The sequence below is a fragment of the Diceros bicornis genome, chromosome 10 (genome assembly GCF_020826845.1).
Source record: "Diceros bicornis minor isolate mBicDic1 chromosome 10, mDicBic1.mat.cur, whole genome shotgun sequence".
Lineage (NCBI taxonomy): Eukaryota > Metazoa > Chordata > Mammalia > Perissodactyla > Rhinocerotidae > Diceros > Diceros bicornis.
The window spans coordinates 55197988-55223779 of NC_080749.1; the positions used below are offsets into that span (position 1 = coordinate 55197988).

A 25792-nucleotide genomic window follows, 5' to 3' on the forward strand; every position below is an offset into this window, starting at 1 on the left:
AAGTGCTTGAGTCAGTTACCTGTTTCTCTAATCACAGCTCATCTTTCTTGCTTGCACTTTTGACCACCTATTGAGTGCCTTGACAAAGCAGGTCACGCAGATCTCAGGGAGCTAGGCAGAGTTTCAGGAGTGGCCAATTGCTGCTGCTAAGTTACCCAATAACAGGACTCCGTTTCCAGCTCACTGGGGGAAATGTGACTCACTCTCAGTCCCTGGAGGTCCATTCATATTCACGAGAAAGAGCCCAGCATAAGTAAAGTTATACCGAGGGTCCAATCAGCCTTCGTCAGGTGGGTAGGGGTCACATAGTAGGAACATCCCTGTGAATGACTCTCTACTAATGAAGCATGCAGGTCTCCAAGAAGACACTAATGGGTATCTACTATTCTACGTGATAAATGAAGACTCAGTGAGACAAACAGGATATTAAAAGTTAACACGAATGCCAAGCCTAAGACAATGACTTTGAATATAGGAAAACTTGTCCCTGAGCCTTTTGCACAAAGGGAAGTCTGTTTAGTACCTGTTGGGCTCAGTGATTAAGTGAAGCCTAGAGGAAAGAATCAGAGGTGTTCTAGAATGGAAATTGAGCAAAAGATTTCTGTCAGAGGAGAAATGAGAATAGACTCAACATAAGGTCAGCTCAACATAAGGTTGCTACTGAGGAAAAATCAATGGGATGAAAAAAAGTAGACAGAGCCCATGTTTTCACTCTTTGCTATTATTAGCCTTTCAGAATTTTTCTTTCCAGGCTTCAGCCAATAACCAGGGATCAACGGAGATGACCAAAGGTCACAAAGGATCTAGAGAGTGGTTTGGAGTCAGTAGTTTATTCCCCCAAACAGAGTAGCTCAGTTGGAAATCCAGAGATTTACTGATCTTGTACAGAAAGCCTAGGGACAGGAGACAGGGAGAGCATACAGAAAGAGGAAGGAGGAAAGGAGAATAATGGGATTGGTGATATGTTCACTGTGGGCTTGCAGGGCTTGACTACACCTGTTGGCCAGCCTTGTCCACATCTGTTACAGGCATAACAGATAAGAAAATAATAGTAATAACTACACTAAAAGAGAAATTTAGTCCTGATAATAACTTTACAGGGAAAGGGAACAGCTTGCAAAAAAATAAGTACCTTGAAGGGTGGGGAATTGAGGAGATATTGGTCAAAGGGTACAAACTTGAAGTTAGAAAATAAGTTCTGGGGATCTAATGCACAGCATTGTGATTAGAGTTGCCAGTATTGTATTATATACTTGCTGAAAGACTAGATCTTAAATGTTCTCATCACAAAAAAGAAATGATAATTGTGTGAGGTAGTGGAGGTGTTAGCTAACACTACAGTGGTAATTATATTGCAATATGTGTGTATCAAAACAACACATTATAGGAGCTGGCCCCGTGGCGTAGCAGTTAAGTGTGCGTGCTCCACTGCTGGCGGCCCGGCGTTCGGATCCCAGGCGCGCACACCAATCCACCGCCTGTCAGTCCATGCTGTAGCAGCATCCCATATAAAGTGGAGGAAGATGGGCATGGATGTTAGCCCAGGGCCAGTCTTCCTCAGCAAAAAAAGAGGGGGATTGGCATGGATGTTAGCTCAGGGCTGATCTTCCTCACAAAAAAAAAAAAAAAAACACATTGTACATCTTAAACATACACAGTGTTATACATCAATTATATCTCAATTTTTTAAAAAATAAGTATCCTATATAGAATTATTAAATAGCATTTTTCTCTATGTTGCCTGTATGAGATTTTTTCCCCATATATATTAAGCTTTTTATCCTATTATATCCAGTGTCCAGAAAATAGTCCCAGATAGTTAGAGTATCCTATTCTTCACTTTTTGTTGTTATTCATATAAAATTATTTTTTCGAGTACCTACTCCATGCTAGGCATTGCTCTAGGCTTTAGAGCAATGAAGAACAAGATAAATATGGTCCTCGCCCTCAAGGAGCTTGTAATCTAGTCAGATAGACAAACAAGTAATTACACAAGTAACTATCCAAGAACCTGGTAAAAATCTGTAGGATACCTAGGTACTTTGATTACAATTTGAAGATTTAAAATAAAACACCTTGATTTTTCTCTTACTTTCAGGACTTCTGATATTATATACAGTGCTTAATCATACCCTTTCCCTGTCCCGTTGCCAGCAGCACTCAGACCCTATCAGGCATCAGCAAAGAAGGAGATTTTCGATTTTCATTCTTCCACTTGATAGATCATGATTCTTAATTTTTGAAATTTGACCATAAGTTACCTGTGAAGTAAAACATGTTTAATCAACTGCTGTCTCTTCTGGAATTGCTCACTGTATTTGAAAGAATGCTGATTGATTCAAGAGTCCAGTTATCATTGGAGAAACTACTAGAGTTTTATCTAATCTCATAATTCACGGATAAAGATTTAGGAATCCTTAAGAGAAAATTTTACATGCTGTTTTCCAAGAGGCAACATAAAAAAAGTATGCTAATCTAGAAATGTAAATATATTATTAATGTATTAGCTAGGATGCTTTTAGCTGCGAGTAACAGAAATTGTGATTCAATGGAAATGTATCCTAAGTAACAGTCCAGAGAGGGAGAGCTTCAAGATTGATAGATTCTGTAGCTCAACACTGTTTTCAAAGATCCTGGTTCTTTCCATATTAAGACTCTGTCTTCTCTAAGCTTCCTCTGGCTTCATCCTCAGGCTACAAGCAAGAAAACTGCTGTAGCAGTTCCAGGCAACATATCTAGAAATGACAATATTCAGAAGGGCTGGGAGGAAGAAACCATCTCTTCCTATAACTCTCTCTTAGAAAAAGGAATCATGTATTAGAAACCCTCCACCGGACTTTTTCTTCTACTGGTAAAATTGAATCTCTTTCCGGTACCTGAACCACACACTGGGGGGGAATGGGGTTACCCTCAGACCATTCAGCCCACCCTTAAGGCTGGAAAAGAGATCATCTTCCTCTGAGGGACATGGCTGTGTGGAATATGGATAGGTACGTGAGCAAAATCAGGGTTGTATAAGAAAAGGACACCAGTGTCCACTATACTTCCTGAACCATTTTTTTCAAGACAGCAGCTTGAGCACAGTGTGATAATTATAAAAGAAGTCAGTGGCACTGGTGCTCATCTGATGTACTGTACGTAATTGTAATAACTGTTGACACACCTAGTTCTCTAAGAAAACACTGAAGAAAATTGATCATCTTCTAATAACGCTTGATGGTGTTGTGAAAATAATATTTTTGTTAACCTTTACAGGATACTTAAAATTCCTGTATGGACAGGGGAAGTTACTTACCAAAATGTGTCACAAGAGTCCTGTCAATTGAACTGGAAATTGAGGAATCTTGTGCATAACCCTAGGTCTCCAAACTCATGGCCTCTCAAATTAACCCCAGCTCAGCATAACATTTCACCTTCATTACAGTTTTGAACCTGTCTTGGTCATTTCAAAGAATATTTGTACTAGTCAACATAGGCTAGATTATAATACAATAACAGACAACTCCAAAATTTCAAGGGGTTTGCTGATTAAAAGTACTTTTCTTACATTAAGTCCACTGGAGATCTGCCAGCTGTCCATGAATTGGCTTGGCACTTTTAGGCTGCTTCAGTCTCTAAATCCTTCTGTATCAAAGTGCTCCCCCTGCAAAGAGACATTTCACTGGTCAAGTCACAGGGTCATATCTAATTTCAAAGGGCAGGGAATCCTTGTACACAGAAGTAGAGGAGAATTAGATACTGATTAGATAGTGATAATGCCTACCACAATATTCACAATAGATTCACAAATAGATTCTCTGAAAGACAGTCTTTCTAAATCAATTTGCTATCATCAATATATTACAGTCAAGGCTGCCCTTCTTTCTAAGATGACTCTCATAAAGAAGCCACGACTAATGTTATTTTGGTGATGCCTACTCATGCCGTGGCCCCTTCATTCTAAGAAAGATCCATTCCCCTCACCCTACTGAGGGAGTAGGCCTAAGTCTTCCTGTTTATAGCACATGAACTCTCTAGCCACAGCAGATTGGACTAGGCATGGGTGAAAACCTGATGCAAGCTGGACAATCAAGATTCTCTTTCTCTTGAGAAGTTGGACCTAGGACATAGCAGTAAATATTATTGACTTCTTAGAGAGAACATAGAATCAGGACTATGTCAGACACTTTTCTTGACAGGCCCAGGCACAGATCCTGAAAAGAAAGAAAGAGAGCTGGCCCCGTGGCGTGGTTAAGTTCAGTACACTCCACTTTGGCAGCCAGGGTTCACAGGTTCAGATCATGAGCACAGACCTACACCGTTTATCAGCCATGCTGAGGCGGCAACCCGCATACAAAATAGAGGAAGATTGGCACAGATGTTAGCTCAGGGCTAATCTTCAAGTGGAAAAAAAAAAGAGAAAAAGGAAGATTGGCAACAGATGTTAGCTCAGGGCGACTCTTCCTCACCAAAAAAAGAAAACAGGCAGGCAAGAAGAAGGGTAGGTAATCAGCCATATGGTCCTTTAATCACAAGTTCTGACTTTCCAATTCCAATCTAGTCCTCCTAAAGCCTTGTATGTTTTCTGACCTTGGACTTGGTGAGATAATCCTGTGTTCTATCAAGAACTTCCATTTTCTGTTTAAATTGGTTTGCAATGGGTTTCTATTTCTTACAGCCAAACAGTGGTTACAATAGCCAAAACAAAGAAGAACTTATACTCTCCTGAAAACTATTAATGTATGTTAGGGGCACATTGGTCCGATGATTCTCTTTCCTGTAGTTTTGAATTATAAGACATTATTTCCTGGAATGTGTTCTGTGGAACAGTGATCCTCTAAGCTGCCCTGTGGAACAAGGGATCTAGGATCAGATAGGTTTAAGAAGTGCTGCATACCACATCCCCCTTTGAGAGACTGATAAGTACATTTAAGGTTCTGAGAAGTTCTGCAGTAAAGAGACCTGTTAAATCTCCTTAACCCAGCATTACCAAATGTGTACATAGTTGGTCACGTAATACACATTAAAATCTGTTGGAACATGTGCCCTGTGGAGAGCAACTCTTTGAAAGTTGCTGTTATAATGATTTAGGAGGAGTACTTTTCGTTGCAGCAAAAATCGGTTGAAACGTGCTCTCTTCCCTTGCTTTTTTAACAACTACCAAATGACAAAAATGATTATTTAACAAGAAAAAACAAGTATTAACTCTAAGGAAAGCACTGCTGCCACCAGATGTCTCACCACCAAGTTCAAGTTTAGAATGGAGTCTTGCGCTTCATTTTACTCTGGATGAGAATATACCTTTTCAAGGGGAGTAAAAGATCTCCAAAGAGGGGGATGAAACTTGTAGCTCTCCTTGAGTGACCCTGGAAAATTATTGAGGAATCTCCCTCTGGGAACTATCTTTGGGATATCCTGTCTGACAGCTGATAGGAGAACCCTTGATTAGGATAGCCACTTTTTTATATAACCTCTGTGCCTTATGTAAATTAACAGGACTAAAAAGACTGGTTAACGCTTTGGCTTCCTGGCCAGCTGAAGTAATGAATAACAACAGGTCAGGTTATCGCTCCTTTAAAGCAGAGCTAGATTACACAAAATGACCTAGGAATCAAGGGAGGAAGTATAACCTACTCACAATCATCTTCAAGATCAAACGATTTCTGCTGCTTCTGCTTGTCTTAAGAGGTTTTTTCGTGGGGAGAATGAAAATGGTTATTACACCCCTATTGTGTGCCAGATACTAGCCACTTTACATTTGGGAGCTAATTTACCAACTCTGAAAGTGTGTGTTATTATACCCCTTTTACAACTAAGGACATCAAGTCCATAAAAGGTTAGGCAACTTTATTACAGTCTTATTATTAGTAACTATTAAGCTATATAAAACCAATTCCATCTGACTCCAGAGTTCTTGTACTTTCTATTTAAACATGCTTGTCCCACAACAGCCAGATGATGTGTTACACATAGTAAATGATGCAGTCTGTCTAACAGTATAAAGAAGAAAGGTGTGTTTGTGTGCTTGCTTTTTACTGGAGCAAAAGATTAACTCAAATATTTCGTGTGAAAAATTGACCTCAAAGAGAACTTCTGGCTACGATTTCTTTTTTTAATCATGAATATTTCAGTTCAGTAAATAGGACTATTAACAAGATTGGAAGACATATTCAATCTATCTGTAGGCTTTGGTACTCAAGCACAAACAAGAGCCTGGAAACATTAAGTCTTCAGTGTTCGTGACATGACCAGGATTATCTAAATTGAGGCGTGATTAAGATGTTTTGTCAGGGAACAGTTTATGCAGGGAATCCGGGATGAATTGCTGTGAAATCACTGGTGAACTATTAAATGGTGCATATAAGTAGGAAGATGAGGTCCCAGAATAATGTTTCTTTCCATTTCTTCTGTCTTTTAACCTCAGTTCTCATTACAGCCTGAAGAAAAGTATTTTCTAATGATGCTTATAAAATAAACAAAGAACCTTGCCTGGCAAAGTACCAAGACAACTGTTCTGAAACAAATGAACTTAACTGTTATATCACCAACGTGATATAACCACAAAAAGAAAAGAACTATTTTAAGTTTTTTTAGAACACAAGACTTTGACTATGTTTATTCCTAGAAATATGTATCCTAAGGACAAAAAGAAAGGCAAATTTTAAATTTTATTTAGTAGTCTAATGATTAGTAAAAAAAAAATTGGTTTCATTTTTGAAACTATTTTATGGATAGTTTCAAAACTATCCAGAACAAATGATTATGTTAATATGTTAGGATCCCAAACTTTCCGTATAAGAGATGAAACATACAAATAGAAAAACACAGGGCCGGCCCCGTGGCTTAGCGGTTAAGTGCTCGCGCTCCGCTGCTGGCGGCCCGGGTTTGGATCCCGGGCGCGCACCTATGCACCGCTTGTCAGGACATGCTGAGGCCGAGTCCCACATACAGCAACTAGAAGAATGTGCAACTATGACATACAACTATCTACTGGGGCTTTGGGGGGAAAAATAAATAAATAAAGTTTTAAAAAAAAAGAAAAACACAGAAGTAAAATTCCAATAATTTTTTGTTTCCTGAAAAAGCTTAAAAGCAGTGACAACCCAATAGCAATGATCAGGTGTGGCACCCATATTATACCTTTTCAAGATAACTGATTCCAGGTCTAGGTCAAAAAATGTATAAAATGAGCCTGGGATGTCTTCTACCTGAAAGCAAGGAAGTTATCCAAGACTGTTGGGGTTGTATCAAAATGACACAAAAGTCAACTTCCTTTGCCTAAATACAGAACAATTTAAATATCCAAAAGAAAAATGACTGCAGCTCATTGAAATGCATTGAAAGTATAAAATCCACGAGTTCATGATTTGAAAAGAGAAAGAAAGCTAATTAATTAGTTAATTAAGTAACCAAAAGTCACTGGTCACTGTTGGAAGTAGCTAGGGCATTCTATTAGTTTGCTAGGGCTGCAATAACAAAGTACCACAGACTGGGTGGCTTAAACATTATTTTCTCACAATTCTGGAAGCTAGAAATCCAAGATCAATGTGTTGGCAAGGTTAATTTCTTCTGAGACCTCTCTCCTTGTCTTGCAGATGGCCACCTCCTCCTGGTATCTTCACGTGGTCTTTTCTCTGTGTATATCTGTGTCTAAATCTCCTTCTCTTATAAGGACAGTCATTGGATCAGGGACTACCCTATTGACCTCATTTTAACCTAATTACCTCTTTAAAGACTTTATCTCCAAATACAGATACTGGGGGTTAGGACTTCAACATGATTTTTGGGGGGGCAGGGGGACACAATTTAGTAACAACAGGCACCAACTCCTTACTTTGAAAATTAGAAATTAAAGACAAAGGAACAAGAATTTATCTTGCCTGTTCTATACAAACTGTATTTTAGAATCACTAAATAGCCATAATTGAGGAGAGAAATTGAGTTAATTAATGTAAAAGGAATGATAGAATTAGAAAACCACTATTTGGGGCCGGCCTGGTGGCATAGTGGTCAAGTTCAAGCATTCTGCTTCAGCAGTCCGGGGTTTGCCCATTTGGATCCTGGGCAAGGACCTCCTCACCGCTCATCAAGCCATGCTGAGGCAGCGTCCTACATAGAAGAGCTAGAAGAACCTACAACTAGGATACACAACTGTGTACTGGGGCTTTGGGGAGAAAAAAAGAGGAAGATTGGCAACAGATGTTAGCTCAAGGCCAATCTTCCTCAAAAAAACAAAAAAAAACACTATTTTGTGGTTTAGGCAGTGTTCATCAGTGGATGATAAAAGTATTAGGAGAAAGGTTGATTAGTTTACAATGTAAAGATTAAGCTGTTACCACTTGAATCCATCCACCAATCAACTTAGCATCACTAAAAGTAGGACAACCAGACATTACATACCTCCTGATGTGATGCAGTATAACATATTGCACTGCCTATAAGATATTCTTGCTAAAAAAGTTAAAACTGAAATCTAATTGAACCTTTAGTTTTAACTTCCAATTTACAGGAAATATAATGTGTAGGAGGACAAGTTAAATTACACTACCAGGAATCAATTATCCAAATCCAAATGTAGGACTGTCTACAGGAAACTGACCTGATTTTGTCAACATGTCAGTGGCATGAGAAAATAAAAAAGGATGAGAGCACTGTGCTAGATTAAAAGAGACTTATGAGTCACAACAACAAAATGAAATGTGTTGACCTTATTTGAATCCTGATTTGAACAAACCAAAAAAGTGTTTTTGAGATAAACAGAAAAGCTTGATGATTATTAATTAGATGATATTAATGAAGTATTGTTAACTTTTAGGTGTGATAATATTATAATATGTTTTTTAAAGTCCTTATTTTTTTAGATACATACAGAGGTATTTAGGGGTGAAATGATAGAGAAATGTCAGAAAGTTGCTTTTATAAAATACAGAAGAGAAGGAAAGGGGAGGGAGGGGGTGAGGAAGGGATAAATGATAGATATGGCAAAATGTTGATAATTGTTGAAACTGCTAGACCAGTAGATCTCAAAATGTGGTCCCCCAATCAGCAGCAGCAACATCATCTGAGAATTTGTTAGAAATGCTAATTCTTGGACCCACCCCAGACTCATTGGATCAGAAACTCCAAGGGTAGGGCCCAGCAGTCTATGGTCTAAGAGACTCTCCAGCTGATTCTGATGCAGCTAAAGTTTGAGAACCACTGTGCTAGACAAAAGGGCTTCTGAGAATTTTAAGGGTGTTGAATATTTTTTAGTATGTTTGAAAATTGTCATTATAAAAAAAAGATTTTTACAAAGCCCAACTATTTGTGGTATATGGGATAGTCTAAAGGAATATAAATGTGAACTACCTCTAGCAGTTTATCGTAGCATAAATAACCCTAAGAAGTGAATTATATGGCATATAAATTATCTCTCAATAAAGCTGTTTAAAGGTGAAAGTAAGATAGTGTCTTTCTGTGGTTCCCCTTGAAGGTGCCTTTCTAAGGCTAGATTTTTTTTTTTCCTCTAAGAGAGACTTCCCTTTCATTCTCTTCTTTAGCAAACATTTATTGAACCTAATGCTGTGCCACGTACTCTGCTGAGAAATGGGGAGATAAAGATGGATAAAATGCAATTGCTCCCTCAATGGTTCCAGAGCATAATTGGGAAAAGAGACAGAGGAGTCACAATGTAATAAGTGACAGCTATACTGGAGGTGAGTAAATACTATATGGCACCAAGACTGAAAATAACTGGAGGGTTTCCTAGAGTGGGAGATGCTCATGCTGAATTGTAAAGACTGAGTGGAGGTTAAATGAGATGGGAAGCAAGTCTCAGAGAAATAGAGTACAACTGACTCAGTCACCAATAAATAGCTGCGAGTGGCTAGGGCGGAGCAAGGGGTTCATAGTGGCAGTGGACAGAGACAAGACCCTGAAGGAATCTGCTTGCCAGACTTCTTCCCACTGCTATCGCCATCAATATTTCTGTTAATGTACAAAATTCAAGTGTAGCAAAATCCCTACCAACTGGAAAAATAACCCTAAGAAGAGCCAAATTATAAAATTGTGAAAATCTAGAACAAGCAAATAAAGGGAACAATTTGGCCTAAAGCCATTGCTCACATTTATATTCAACTACACGAAATACTAGAATGCTAAGAGACTCCTTTGTATAGAATTGTTAGCTAAATATAACTACCCGATTGTTTGTGAATAAATTAAAATGAGCTATCCTGGAAAGTATAGAAATGTCATTCTTTAACTGCAGATTCCATCTTAGATACGGGGTTTTGAAGCAGATATTTCATGCTGTTTGAAATTTTTTTAATGTTAGTGTTCTAATCCACATTATTTTTTTAAAAGTCAAACTCTCGGGAATGCTGTGCCTGTCAAATGTAACTGTCTTCTGTTGTGTTTTATATTTATGCCACAAATATTAACTTTAAAGAAAATGTAATGTAATGAATAGATTTTTGTGAGATTGTTTGACAGCATTAAGCCAACCAAAGAATTCCATAAGTAACAAGAACAAAATATTTTTCCATAGAATTTATTTTCAAAATAAACGAGCATATATTCTGGTTATTTGAATAAAACATACTGAAAGAAGAAATTAAGTTCAATAAAAATCTATTAATTGAGACTATGATAAAGCAAGGATTTGGCTATCTATATGTTAGCATTGTATATAAAATAAGAATTTGCTGGTACTTAATAATACAATCAAGGGTTCTAGAGTAATACTCTTTAAAATCATGTTTTCCTCTATGTTAATCTTGAAGTTTTCCTATTAATTATAAAATATTGGCAAATGCCTTAGTATGCTAAAAAGAACACAGGCATTGGAGCCAAATAATCTAGACTTGAATTCTGGTATTACCGCTTACTAGCTATGTCATTTTGATCAACTTATTTGTCTCAGCCTCAGTTTCTTGATCCTACCACCATCTTCTTCACAAAGGTTTTGTAAGGGTTAAGAAAAATGGTATATACAGCAGCAAGCAGGCTACCTGGCACAAGATGAGAACATTCTACAGATATTATTAGTTCTCTTCCTTTACAGTCTTCTATACAACCAAAACTTAGTGGCTTAACACAATAATTTAGTATTTCTTACATTTCTGTGGGTTATCTGGTAGTTTTTCTGCTTCAAGTGGTGTGAGCTGGGCACTGGGATTGCTAGAAGATCCCAAATGGTCTCATTCATTTGGCTGACAATGGTGCTAGTCAGCTGGAATTGTTGTTTAGGGCACCTCAGTTCTTCCCTACATGGCTTTTCCGCGTAGCTCAGACATCTCACAGCATGGTGGCTGGGTTCAAAGAAGGAGCATTTCAGGAACAATAGGAAGTGAAAGCTGCCAGTTCCCTTAGAGAGTCTAGGTCCAGAAGACCTAGAATGTCACTTTGTCCACATTCTGTTTGTCAAAGCCAGTCTGGCTTCAAGGAAAGGAAAATAAGCTCAGCTCTTGATCTGAGGAGTGGCAAGCATATACAAGTAGGAGAAGTATTTGAGGGGACAATCTTTGGAGATTAGCTATTACAGTCCACAATCTGGCCACAACAATTCACACCCCTCCCCCGTGCAAAATATACTCACCCCTTCTCAAAACCTCTACAAGTCTCATACTGTTAGGGCATCAGGTCAAAGTCCAGGATCTTATCAGCTAAATAAGGTCCAGGGGCAGTTGAAGCTCTTCAGGTGTGGTCTCTCAGGTACAGCACCTTGGTTGCAAAGACCTGTGAACTTAAAAGACCAATTGTCTGCCCCACATGCATCCAACAAGACAGTGGTGAAAAGAGGACAGGATAACTGCGGTAGACAGCTCCATTCAAAAAGGGGGGAAATCAGAGGCACATAGCAGTCACCAGACGGTAGTAATTCTGAAATTCAGCCAAGCGCATTGTCATTTCCTCCAGCTCTGAGATCAGAAATGTCCGCAATTGAGGCCCAGTTCTGCTTGCTTCGAGTAGTTCCCTCAGATTCTCTAGGCCCTTGGCTCTGCCCTTTGAGTCATTCTTCCTTTTCCATAGGAAATGGCCCTTGTTTGCAGCTGAGTAGCTTTCTCTGCTTGCTTCTTGCTCAGAGGGCATTGGGGGCTCAGAGGCCTCTTATCTTTAACCTATCTCTGTCCCTTCAGTCCATGCTTGTATAATTCGTTTTTTAAAAAACTTTGTGGGGCCAGCCCCGTGGCGTAGCGGTTAAGTGCGCACGCTCCGCTGCTGGTGGCCTGGGTTCGGATCCCTGGCGCGCACCAATGCACTGCTTGTCAGGCCATGCTGTGGTGGCACCCCTCATAAAGTGGAGGAAGGTCAGCATGGATGTTAGCTCAGGGCCAGTCTTCCTCAGCAAAAAAAAAGAAGAGGATTGGCATGGATGTTACCTCAGGGCTGATCTTCCTCTCAAAAAAAAAAAAAAACTTTGTGGGCTTCCTGTGTATGAAATTATAATCTACTCCATTAGATAAAAGCCACACCCACAAATTTCTTTGAGACAGACCCCTTCTTCCTTGGATTTAGAGTCAGGTGCTGTGGGACAATGCCCTTAAGATTCTCAGAAGCCCTTTTGTTAGAGATAATCTAAGAGGTGTGCAATTAAAATTCTTAGAAGCCCTGTTGTCCAGATGGCAGCAACTTGGATTTGTTCTTTGCCAGCAAAGTCTTGGCTTGGACTCCATATTCATATTTCATTATATGCAGCTAAAAGAAACCAATTAATAATTGAAGCATTCTGCCCGCAGATCTCCTTAGCCACATTCACAAGTTCGTTAAGTATGTTTCCTATCTTGCATATTACCACAGTCAACAGTGTTGTCGAACTTTCCACCACTACGTAACAGGTTGCCTTTTCTCCAGCACAGTAACAATTTTGTCACTGTCCTTCCACCTTCATTTACAATTTCCTCAAGGCCCTTCAGTCCTTTTCCCTCCAGCTGGGCCCCAAAGCCAGTGCCACATGTTTTTAGGTTTTTGTAACAATAGCACCACACTTTCAGATTCCAATTTCTGTCTTAGTTATCTATTGTTATATAAAAAATCCCAAAACTTAGTGACTTAATAGAAGTTTTCTTACTCATGATTCCATGGTTTTTCAAGGGTTTAGCTGGGTGGTTCTGGTCTTTCTTTTTTTTTTTATTTTATTTATTTATTTCCCCCCCCCCAAAGCCCCAGTAGATAGTTGTATGTCATAGCTGCACATCCTTCCAGTTGCTGTATGTGGGACACGGCCTCAGCATAGCCGGAGAAGCGTTGCGTCAGTGCACGCCCGGAATCCGAACCCGGGCCGCCAGCAGCGGAGCGCACGCACTTAACCGCTAAGCCACGGGGCGGCCCATGGGTGGTTCTGGTCTTATTTGGGGGTCTCCTGTGTGGTTGCAGTCATAGTGGTTGGATCTAGAACATGCAATTGCTTCTTTACTCACATGTCTGGCACCTTAGTGCTCTTCCTTGTGGCCTCTCTCTCCATATGATGTCTCGTCTTCCAGGGTCCCACCACATGGCCTCTATCCAGCAGAATAGTCTGGACTTCTTCCATGAAGGGTCAGGGTTCCAAGATACAGGCAGCAAAGTGCCAGCTCTCTTGAGGCCTGAACTTGGACCTGAACTTGGAAGTCCCAGAAAGCCACTTCTGCTGTGTTCTGTTGGGCAAAGCAAGCCACAAGACAAGCTCAGATTGAAAGAGAAGGGAAATAGACTCCATGTTATGGACTGAATGTTTGTGTCCCCTCAAAATTCATAGGTTGAAATCTAATACTCAATGTGATGGTATTAGGCGGTGGGGCCTTTGGGAGGTAACTAGGTCATGAGGATGGAGCCCTCATGAATGGGATTAGTGCCCTTATAAGAAGAGGCCAGAGAGCTAGCTGACTCTCCTTTTACCATGTGAGGATACAACAAGAAGTCAGCCGTCTACAACCCGGAAGAGGGCTCCCATCAGAACTAGAACATGCTAACTCCCTGATCTCAGACTTCCAGCCTCCAGAACTGTGAAAAATAAATTTCTGTTGTTTAAGCCACCCAGTTTGTGCTATTTTGTTACAGCAGTTCAAGCTAAGATGCTCCACTTATAAATATGAGGAATAAAATATGCATTCAGAGAGGAGAGGAATTGATGGGGGCCAATTTTAGAGACTAGCTACCATAAGAGTTAAGTCTAGAGATGCCTTGTTTGGGTAAATTGCAGGAAGTCTGAGTTCTGACTCCTCTCTTCTTATATGTTGGTGCATTTAAGTGTGGGAGTAGCCAGTCCCAACCTCAAACCTTGTTTCAGGTCATCAGGGAATGTTTCACCAGACATTAGAAGATTGCAAAGCTCCCTCTTCCTTTTTCTCTTTCCTTCTTTCCCTCTTTTTTTTTTTTTTTTAAGAGGCCATGAATGCATTTAACTGTCTTAGCAAAGAGGAAAATCTTGCCTCTAAGGCAAATTAATGATATCTCCTTTGACCCAATCACCTACTTTGCTTGAATTATAAAATGTTATCTCAACCAGTTACCATTTGGCTGGTTCCCTAAAGTAGTTTAAGAGAGTGTGTCAGGCAGCGTAGTACTTATTATTGGTTGATTCCACCCCTGACTGTTTGATTTATGGACTATAGACCCAGATTCACTATTAAGGGTTTGGCCAGTGTAGTGATACTTTTCCAACTATGGGCATAAATAAGAACTGTTTAATGTACGTATAAATGTTAAATTCAAACAAAAAGGAAATATGACCAATTGATTAAAAGATAAGTTTGACCTCTTTTAAAAATCGTAAATCAGATAAGTTTATAGTTTAGTGGTAATAGACAAGTATAACAAGGCAAAATAAACTAGCCATGGGGCATAAAATTGGTGTAAATGCTTTATTTCTATGTAGCATGCCCAATGTGTCATATAGATGTTATTTTAATCTCTAGTAGCTTTATTCACTTTATTTTTTTATTGAGATATAATTTACATACCATAAAATTCACATTTTTAAGATGTACAACTTTGGGCCAGCCCGGTGGCTTAGTGGTTAAGTGCGCACGCTCTGCTACTGGCGGCCCGGGTTCGAATCCCGGGCACACACCGACACACTGCTTCTCCGGCCGTGCTGTGGCCACGTCCCACATACAGCAACTGGAAGGATGTGCAACTACGACATACAACTATCTACTGGGGCTTTGGGGAAGAAAAAAAGGAGGAGGATCGGCAATAGATGTTAGCTCAGAGCCGCTCTTCCTCAGCAAAAAAAGAAGAGGATTAGCAGAGATGTTAGCTCAGGGCTGATCTTCCTCACCAAAAAAAAAAAAAAAATAGTATTAAAAAAAAAAAGATGTACAACTTAGTGTTTTTCAGTATATTCACAATGTGCAACTATCATAACTATCTAATTCTAGAACATTTTCATCACCCCAAAGAGAAGCCATGTACCCATTAGTAGTCACTCCCCATTCTCCTATACCCCTAGACCCTGAAATCACTAATCTACTTTCTGTCTCTATGAATTTGCCTATTCTGGACATTTCAATAAATGGAATCATATAATACGTTGCTTTTTGTGTCTGGCTTCTTTCACTTAGCATAATGTTTTCAAGGTTCATTCATGCTGTAGCATGTATCAGTACTTCATTTTTTAATTGCCAAATGATATTCAATTATATGGATAGATCGCATTTTATTTATTCATTCATCAGCTAGTAGGCGATTGAGTTGTTTTCACTTCTTGGCTATTATGAATAATGCTATGAACATTTGTGTACAGCTTTATTCATTTTTGAGATTCCTATAGAATATCCTAAATAAACAGGGTTAATGCTTTTTCTTTTTTTAGTTTTTACTTTAGTATTGTAGATAGTTTTTTGGAAAAGAAAGCTGTCTGAAAGGAAACTGATTTCTAGAGGGAGAAAGTAGGGCAATAATGAATAGTTAGATAAAGTGTAGAGTGTGAAGTTAGAAATTACGGGTCCACTTTACTAATCAAACTCATAACCCCAGGAGGATGACAAGCACATAAAAGAGAATTCAAGCTGTTTTTCAGGGGTAGGGGGGATTTATATAACAAAACTTAAAAGTTCTCTTGTTTCAACATTTACAGGAAGTATAAACGAAGTAAAATTGCCTTATTATGAAGATTTAGGCAAAAAATTCTTTCTAGCCTGTTACTTAACATTGCAAGAGGGAGAGTTCTTACCTCTCCTGTCCTGTTTCTTGTTTTGAGGGTATTTTTGTTTTTACATATAATTAATGACCCCCAGATGTACTTGCTTTTTAGAGCTCTATCTTTTGACTTTCATCTTCCTTAGGGAACAGAGGTTTCCAATATTTCCCCAAGCCCAAAGTTTGAAAAAGGCCAAACAATAGAACCATGTTGACATCACTTTTAGGAAATTTTCCTTTTAGGTCTAATATCAAACTCTCCTGTGTAATCTCAGCACATATTTCCACTCATTAATACTGACTTCAAGACCTTGTCACTACCTGACACTGCTCCTCCTCTGAAATCTTTAATCAGAAACCTCGTTTTTTTCACCACCACTCCCTATGCTCCTACATTTCACGTGTCCTCCCTGTCATTAATCCTGCTCTTCAGCCTTATCACTACCTCGGGTGTCTTAGGTTGTCAGACTTGTAGCCCCCTCCTGGTTCCTTTTCCTTCTCCTCACGCCTAGATCCCAGAATGTCAGCCACTCTCTCACCAGCTCCCTCAATTCCCTCAGCCTGGGACTTTGGCCTCATCAACCCTGTCAGCCGTCCAAACAGAAATCAACCCAGTTCAGTTTCTCTGCGCCGCGACTACTGTCCTCTGGCCTCTTTACACTCCTGTGAGAGCCTTACCTCTGCTGGGGTTTCAGCGAGCTTGTTTTATTCTCTTCCTGTTCACAGTGGCTACTCCAAACCTTTACGATTTTCCTCAAGTCCCAGACTTTTATCCACCATTCTCTCGGCAGGAGCAAAAATAAAAACAGAGGCATCAGGCAGGGACTCCTTTAATTCTCTCTATCTGTAAGCTTATCTGAATCTTCCCTCATCCTTACATCTTTCCTCTTTTCTTCACTCATTTCCTTCTCTGTGCCTTTTGCACCCCTTTGGCTTCCTTCAAGACCTTATTCTGTCGACTTCCTCTTTTACAGCTCAGGTTCTTCCACACTGTCTCCTCTCTTACAGTCTCTACATAACACCCTAAAAACCCTCTCCTTCTAGCTTGCACCATCTCTCTGGATTCACCCTTACCTTCCCAATTAGTTTCCCTGCCTTCCAACACTTTCCCTCTCTACGATCCAATCCTCAATGCAGACAAAGCATTCAAAACACAGATATGGTTGTGCCGTTTCCATAATTTAACATTTTCCGTGGCTCCTCGTAGTCTCCAGGATAAAATCAAAACTGCTCAGCTTGGTAGGCAAGACCCTTAATCCTGTGAGCCCATCTACCTCTCCAGCCCCGTCTCTCTCCACTCTCCACCTTTTACAGTTTTGCTACGCAGACACTCAGTGATCATTATATACTTTCATGTCGTCATGCCCTTACCTAGAATGCTCTCTGTTTTCGGCTGAATTGTGTACCCCTAAAATTCATATATTGAAGTCCTAACCTCCAGTACCTCAGAATTGACTGTGTTTGGAAAGAGAGCCTTGAAAGAGATGATTAAGGTAAAATGAGTCATATGGGTGGTCCCTAATCCAATATGACTGGTGTCCGTATAAGAAGAGGAAATCAGGACACAAAGACAGAGAGAAGACCATATGAAGACATAGAAAGATGGCCACCTACAAGCCAAGGAGAGAAGCCCTCAGAAGAAGCCAACCCTGCTGACACCTTGATCTTAGACTCCTACCCTCCAGAACAGTGAGGAAATAAATTTCTGTTATTTAAGCTACCCAGTCTGTGGTACTTTGTTGTCAAAGCCCAAGCAAACTAATTCACTCCCCATGTACTCCTCCAGAATCTCCTTCTAAATACCTACTATTTAGACCTGCTACCTCCTTCAAACTTTGTGAATCCCACCTCCTGTCTAAGACCCTTTTCCTATTAGGATACAGCCCCTCCTACCTTGGGCTCCCTTCCTCCAGGGGGCCCTGCACTAACTACAGGCTCCATGACATTATCACCCTTGCCAGTTTTCAGGGTTCCATATGCCTCAGTTGCTTCTTTAACCCAGAAGCAGCAGAAGTAGCATCTATATGTGTGTGATCAGACTCTCTCTGGACACCCAATAGTAGGAGCAGATATTTCTTTTCCTGATAGAGACACCAGTAGCCTTGGAAACCATCAAAATTTCACATCCATATGAAATTTTCTCAGTATCTTCTGGTAGACCAACAACCTAATGTGATCTGAAAATGTGTTGTACAGGTGTTCATTCAAGAAGTTTCTGTTGATTTTAAAGATTCTTACCACGTACAATTAATAACATTTTAATAATTCTTAACATGAGCTTGTCATATCTTACTTGTAGTATTTATGCCTCCTAAGTGTTTTTTTAGCATAGTGGTAAAGGACATGGGGGAATTTTACATAAGGAAACAGGTAGTTGTAGAGTGTTGCTTTTTAAAGACACCCCAAAATAAAGAGTAGTCCTTTAAGATGTGAAAGAGGGAGCCGGCCCCGTGGCGTAGCGGTTAAGTGCGCGCACTCCGCTGCCGGCGGCCCGGGTTTGGTCCCGGGGGCGCATCGACACACCGCTTGTCAGGCCATGCTGTGGCGGCGTCCCACATAAAGTGGAGGAAGATCAGCCAGATGTTAGCTCAGGGCCAATCTTCCTCAGCAAAAAGAGGAGGATTGGCATGGATGTTAGCTCAGGGCTGATCTCAAAAAAAAAAAAAAAAGACGTGATATAGGTTTTAACCTTTGCCAGATCAGCTGGAGTTCTTACAGGACTGCAAAAGGCATTGTCCTTTAAAGATAGCATTTTCTGCAGTAACGATGGAGAATCTGGCTGCATGCTATCCAAGGTCAGAAGAGTAGAGAGAAAGGAGCGATGACATGTGTCTGTAGCCTCACTCATTAGAGCCGGAAAGAGCATCTTACTCAGACAGACAACAAAAGAGACTACAGGAAGATCACCTCTATCATGATAAAGGCACTGGAGAACCTGTGCTTGCTATGTAGTTTGAGGTTGGAGTCATCTCACTAAGGCTTTGCTTCCAGAACTTTTCAGGGTGATTGTATGGCTTTCCAGCTTTCTTATGACTCAATTCTAACATTTTAAAGGAAATGAGGATTTGGTACACACTTCAGCTGCAGAATTTAAGGGCACAAATTGTATTTTGTAGGTGAGAAGATAACACCTCCAAAAATCTAGTCTGTAAAAACAAAAAAAAAAAGACAGCCCAGGAAATTATGGAGGAAGAGTTGCCACAGATAATAGTGCAAGGGAGACTCCACAGTGTAATTTTCATTGCTGCAAAATGCTCTGGAGCAATAAAGGAAGACAGTCTTATTTCTTGGCCCGTACCTTCTTCACAAATTGCTTAAGTCACTGTCCTCAAATTCTAACAAAAATCACAGTCTAGATCTAATCTGGTCCAGTTTGCTCTATTTCCTTGTCCATTTCCAACTTTGCCTTCTCCATCTTCTACCCTATATAAAGTGCAATATCATGTAAGTGTGGAGGAGGACAGTGGCTTGAGCAATAGGAGAAGAAGTCATGGGCCAAGAAATGGGACAGCCTCTGTTATCGCTCCAGGGCTTCATGTGTGTGTGTGTCTTGTGTGTGTGTGTGAGGAAGATCAGCCCTGAGCTAACATCCATTGCCAATCCTCCTCTCTTTGCTGAGGAAGACTTGCCCTGGGCTAACATCCGTGCCCATCTTCCTCTACTTTATATGGCACACTGCCACAGCATGGCTTGATAAGCAGTGCATAGGTCCGCACCCGTGATCCGAACTTGAGAACCCCGGGCAGCCGCCGCCCAGCGTGAGCAAACTTAACCACTACGCCATCCGGCCGGCTCTGCTCCAGGACTTTTTACAGCAATGAAAATGAGATTATAGCATAGTACTCCTTTTAGGTTACTGGTGTCAGATTTCTCTCTTTCCTGCCCTCTCTGGCTCTCACTCACCATCAGAAGATACCTTATCTCAGGTGCTGTGATTTCCCACTTTCATCCCTAATTGCCAGAGGCATAGTAGCTAACTTTTAGGTGTAAGGGAAGGGAAGATATCTGGGGCAAAAGCACCAAACCGTAGTACAATCCACCAACCCTTCACGTGATCTTATGTTGTGCACATTTTCCTGTTCTGTTCGTCATTTTATGTTGTGCCAGTGGAAAAGCCCCTGGACTCCAAACCTGGGTATAAAGTTTAAGTTTGCTGTGTCCACTCTTCCATTGTACTAACTGCCCTAATTGCTGCCCTGCTCTACGTTCCTGGTAGTTAGGAACAGAAGACAGTCTCACGTCTGCCCTGCTCATTTTTGTTATTGCGACATTCAAACAAGTTGATGTATGTGAAAGCTCTCTGTGAACTCTAAATCATTATGCAAATATTAATAGTCATTTTTGTTGTTATTGTTCTAAGTTTCAGACACATTGGAAAAAGTGCCCTGCAATTCATTTGTTTCTTCACTCATTCGTTTATTCATTCAACAAATTGTTGACCTTGGAGATACAGAGGTAAATAAATATATACATAATAATAGCTATGATTTCTTCACTTTTACTTTGTCCAAAAAAAACTATTTAAGTACTTTCCATAATTTATCTCATTTAACTCTCACAAAAACTCTTTGAGGTAGGTATTATTATCCCTATTTGCATATGAGGAACTTGTGGTTCCTGCATAGCTCAAGATCTCATAACTTTTAAGTGGCAGAACCAGTTCTCAGCCCAGGCCTTTAAAAAAAATTTATTTACTTTTATTGTGGTAAAATATACATAACATAAAATTTACCATTTTAGCCATTTTTAAATGTACAATTCAGTGGCATTAAGTACATTCACATTGCTGTGTAACCATCATCACCATCCATCTCTAGGACTTTTTCCTTATCCCAAACTGAAACTCTGTACCAATTTAACACTAATTCCCCATTTCCCCCTCCTCCCAGCCCCTGGTAACCACTATTGTACTTTCTGTCTCTATGAATTTGGCTATTCTAGGTACCTCATATAAATAGAATCATATAACACTTGTCCTTTTGTATCTGGCTTATTTCACTTCCCATGTTTTCAAGAGTCATCCACGTTGTAGCATACGAATTTCATTCTTTTTTAAGGCTAAATAATATGCCATTGTATGTAAACCGTATTTTGTTTACCTGTTCATTGCTTGATGGACATTTAGCCCAGGTCTTTTGAACAACAAACCTCTTAACCACTAAACCAAGCCCAATTGTTATTCTAATAGCTGTTATGCTGTCAGAATATACTAAAAGCTAAACTGTTGCTCTTAGAATTTTACTCTGGGTGATTCTAGGAATCATTTAATTTCCCAAGCATGATTAGACATTAAATTTAATAGACTTTCCTTCCTAATATAATAGTACCAATTCAGATTATCAAGAATGCTAGAAAAAAGTATCTGGATGAATTGTGTCATTCTAAAATTATAATTTATTTTGAAGAACTATTTTTCTCAATTCAAAGTAAAAAAATCTGTTCTTCTAACTTTTAGCAAAAACGACAATTCGTTCTGATCACCAATTCTAATCCACTACAGTAATAAATTTTTTAGATTCAAAAGAAGATAATCTAATGGTAGCATTTGAACTTAGCCTAGTGCAAACTTACCAAAGCAGAGGGTTGCCTTGATCAAGTTTTGCTGTCTTGTTGCATTTGTCTATCCACAGGAGATCCTAACCCAGATGGCATTCCAGTTATGATTTGGAAGATTCCTGACAGCATTATCTGAAAAATTACACATTGGTTTTTCAGAAATAAATCTTAACGTTTTTTTAAACAGCTATATTGAGGTATTAATGACATACAGTAAGTTATATATATTTAAAGTATACAACTTGACAAATTTTGACATATGTATATACCCATTCGTTGTTTTGCATGTGGATATACAAACATTTCCAGCACTGTTTGTTGAAAGATTATCCTTTTCCCACTGAATTGACTTTATACCTTTGTCACAAAAGTCAGTTGTCCATATACATGTGAGCGTACTTCTGGACTCTCTATGCTATTTCATTGATCTATTTGTCTTTGTGCCAGTACATCTCACTGTCTTGATTACTGAAGCTTTATAAAGTCTTGAAATCAGATAGAATAAGTCCCCGAATTTTGTTCTTTTTTGAGTTGTTTTGGCTATGCTAGGTCCTTTGCATTTCCGTGTGAATTTTAGAACCAGTTTGTCAATGTCTGTAAAACAGCCTGCTGATTTTATGATTGGGATTGCATTAGATGTATAGATCAATTCAGAGAGAGCTGACATCTTAACAATATTGAGTCTTTAACCCCACGAACAAAGTATAGCTCTCCTTTTATTTAGGTCTTCTTTTATTTCTCTCAGCAATCTTATGTAGTTTTTAGTGTACACGTCTTGTGTGTCTTTAGTCAGAAAAGTATTTCATATTGTTGATGCTATTGTAAATTTTTTTAAAGAAATTGGATCTTTAAATTGTATCAATTCATCTTTTACTGTAGAATCTTTGAGTGTACTAGAATATGGCTGGCTGTTTTGAGTATAGAAATATTTTAATGTTAGGAATCTGTAAAAGTTACCATACTTCCAGTTCTGTTTCTTATTGACGAGGAGTAGAATGAGTAGTCTTGGTGGAAAGCCTTCATCCAAAAGGCTAAGCATTTCAGGCCTTATTTATGGTTACTCCTTCCCAACTACAAAGAAAACATGCTTCTCTCTCTAACTTTCTAATTAGGAAACTCATGAAAATATATATTCCAGTTGGAATTTTGGAGCCAAGTTCTATTTTTCTGGTAAATGAAAACATTTCCAGCTTTCCACCACAATCCTGGAAGGTGCTTAACAAATATTTGTTTTGAAGGAATGAATAGTTAGCATATGGGGCACAGAGGCTCTCTGAGAAAATGCTTTCTGCAGTTGAAGGAGTCAGGATCTTTCATCTAAGCACTGCCTGGGTTTTATAATTTCACTCAATTTATTTATACTCACTACTTTGTATTTATTTCAAAGAACTTTTAAAATGAGACACACTTGAGGATGCTTAAATGTGGATGGGAAGGAGCCAATAGAGATGGATTGGTTAAAGTTAAGAACAGGAAAAAGCAGTAATAGTTTATGGGAGTTCTCTGAGAAATCAGAAAAGAATAGAATCCAGGGTGCAGATGGAGTGGTTCGTCTTACACAGGAGGAAGGTGGATGCCTCTTTCACTGAAGCTGGAGGAATAGAGGCTATAGACGCAGTGTATGCTCTAGGTGTGTTGCCAAGATATTGAGGGAGTTCTGATCTAACAGTTCTCTGAGAGTGAGGGGTAGAGTGGTTAGGAAGGAGAACAAGAAAGTTTAGTAGAGGGATCCTAGTAAAGAAAGATAGAATCATATTCTAGATTGTCTCCTATTAATGATAAGTATATCTTTAGGCTACAAAATTATTCTGTTTTCTTCTCCACCCCCCACCCTTCGACAATCCCAACCCAAACCTTTGCCAAACCCTTGCTAGCACCATTGAGGGTCCAGTGATGTCAGAGACCATGAATGAAACAAAAAGCTCATTTTTTAAGGGAAAAAAAAAAATCTCCATATGTTTATAAGCATTGTGATAATTTTGATGATTTCCATTTAAGTTGTAAGATCGCAAAAATTAAGTATTAGGAATCGTTTTTGTTGTCATGATTTTAAGCACAAACTAGTACAATAATTCCATTAATAGTTTTAAATTTCAATAGTATTTTCTATCATAGTGTTTACCACTTTGAAACACAAAGATGAGAAATACTTTCATTATCTAGACTCTCCCCTGCCAGTGGTAAGTGGTTGATAACCACTGTTGTCAGCCATAAAACTACTCTTATTTCGTCTAAAGATGCGTATTTTTCACATTTTAATATCTCAGAAATTGAAATGTGTCTTACAATTGATGACATCTTCCAATTATAATTGGAAGCACTTTTTCTTTTTTAAAAATACATCAAGTAAAGGTGTTCCTCATAACTGATGGCATCATAGATTCCATGAAATAGCCCTTCTATCTCTTCACTCCCCTGCTCCTTTCTAAGACTGACAGAAAAAAAAAAAAACATTTGATGCATTCATTCTCTTTTAGGGACAGATAGTTAAGAATGTTGCCTATTCCAAAAGTACTTACATTTTTAAAAAGATAGTTGAGATAAGAGAATGAATCCATCGTATGAGAGTAACAGAGATTTCTATCAAGGGAAAGGCCTTTGGGGACTCAGATCAACAGATTGTACCATGTTGACAACCAGCTGCTCCTCTGAGATGGCCCTGTCTTCACTTCCTAAAAATTAGATAAACTTGTGAACAAAATGAGGCCTAGGTTTTTGTCTGTAGAATTACCCTAAATGCAACTCCGAAATTCCCTGGGGAGTTTCTACCCGGTATGTCCACCAAAGCAAAGAAGACAGTTGCTTAAATGGTCTGGTTTGAGGAGTTGTTAATCTCCAAAAATATCTTCTCATCAGGATACACTATCTCCTTCTCTTTCCAGAAACTCCAGTACAGTGTTTGGCTAGTATTTTTAAAGTAATAGTGTAACAATTTTTTAAAAAGGAACAGCATGCCCAGAGGGTCTTATTTAAAAGATATGCATTTTTCTGAAGAAAAGGGGTAAAGCCTTGAAGCAATATTTCTCGAATGGTGTGCTCTAGCCAACTGCATCAGAATCACCTGGAAAGCTGGTTAAAAGCCTCATGTCAGGGGATAAGCCACAGAAAATAGCATTTTTAACAGGCTGATTCATATGCACATTGAAATTAAAGATCTTAGACCTCTTTAAAGAAGCTCATTCTCTTACAGGAAGTTTTGCACAGAACCTGGCACATAAATATCATAAATAAATGGTGGGGGCTTGTATTAATTATCTATTGCTACATAGTAAATCACCCCCAAATTTAGCAGCTTAAACAACAAACATCTATTATCTCACAGTTTCTGTGGATCAGGAATTTGGAAGAGGTTTTTTTGGAGGAAGATTGGCTCTTCTATATGGGACGCCGCCTCAGCATGACTTGATGAGTGGTGAGTAGGTCCGCGCCCGGGATCTGAACTGGCAAACCCAGGGCGGAAGCAGAACGAGTGAACATAACCTCTACGCCACCACGGGACCGGCCCCCGGAAGAGGTTTTTAGCTGAGAGATTCTGGCGCAGGGCTTCTCATGAGGTTGCATTCGTGATGTCACCTGGCTACAGGCTGACTGGGACTGGAGGATGGCTCACTCACATGGTTCTTGACAGAAGGCCTCAGTTACTCGTTGGCTGTTCTTTGGAAGCTTCAGTTCCTCAACAGATGGGCCTCTCCATAGGATTGCTTGAGTGCCCTCTTGAGATTCCCTTATGAGATGGCCACTGCTTTCCCCAGAGTGAGAGATTCAAGAAAGAGCAAGGAGGAAGCCTCAAGGCCTTCTATGACCTAGTCTCCAGCGTCATGCCCCATCATTTTCATCATATTCTATTCTTCACTAAGGCCAGCACACTATCAAGGGGAAGGGAATTAAGCCAGCTCTTGAAGGGAAGAGTACCAAAGAATCTGTGTACATAATTTAAAATTACCACAATGCTAATATTATTTCCTTATGGAGAGCAAAGCCTTGTAAAAGGGCCCCTTAGTTTTAGTTCCCAAGAAATGCCCATAATTTCCCACTCATCTTTTTGGGGGAGACTGGCGAAGAACCCAACCCTGTTTTGTGCCAGACACGACTAGCTTTTCTAATTATGGATGGAAAGTGAACCTCTTCCTTCCCCTGCAAACAAGCTTTGGTTCAG

The 25792-nt window shown here is 39.5% G+C and overlaps 1 long non-coding RNA gene across 1 annotated transcript; it reads left to right on the forward strand.

Moving 5' to 3' along the window:
* Positions 1-9305: 9305 nt before the first annotated feature.
* LOC131410840 (uncharacterized) lies at positions 9306-21760 on the forward strand. The gene is made up of 3 exons (XR_009221421.1): positions 9306-9674; positions 20441-20535; positions 21711-21760. It is a non-coding gene; the product is annotated as an uncharacterized LOC131410840 (long non-coding RNA).
* Positions 21761-25792: the final 4032 nt, after the last annotated feature.